Genomic DNA, 653 nt, shown 5'->3' with positions numbered 1-653 from the left:
TGACATCTGCACAATTTCATAAATACAGAAACGCATTAATAAAATATACGAATATCCGATGTTGATATGATACAATTCAGATTATTGACCTAGGGTTTGCGAGTTCGGAGTATCCGGGACTCCGATCCACGATCCGTCGAATCCTAGACGATCCAAGAAATACAACCTACACCATACGTGAGTTTGAGTTCGATCCAACGGTCCGAACATAACAACCCCGGAAATCGCACAATAGGCAAAATCCGTTCGAGACGCAAATGGCAACCAAATTCCAATCCGAAAACACCTATGCGCTCGTGACAACAAAAGGATTGCATTGGGACCTAATTCAGGCTGCTACAGTACCCCACGCGCTGCCCCACGCGCCGCCCCAAAGCGATACCAATCGCCGGAAAATTCGTAAAACTAAGGGCCAAGGTTCCTACCCTAGGTTGAAAACATCATTTGGGGCCACTTTTGTTCTCGGACATAGCCCGAAAAATGGCCAGAAGTGGCCGGAATTGAAATTCAAAATCCGGCCGAAACTTAGGGTTTCAAATTAAGCGGCCTAGAGCAACAATCCAACAAATCCTACCCAACCATCAGCTAAAGCATGAAAAATAGGACAGAAACCATACCTCAAGTGTCGGAATTGGTTGCCGGAGGAGGGAGGA

This window comes from Prunus dulcis, chromosome 5 (genome assembly GCF_902201215.1).
Source record: "Prunus dulcis chromosome 5, ALMONDv2, whole genome shotgun sequence".
Classification (NCBI taxonomy): domain Eukaryota; kingdom Viridiplantae; phylum Streptophyta; class Magnoliopsida; order Rosales; family Rosaceae; genus Prunus; species Prunus dulcis.
The sequence above is the reverse complement of the archived record's forward strand: the minus strand, read 5'-3'. Positions refer to the sequence as shown.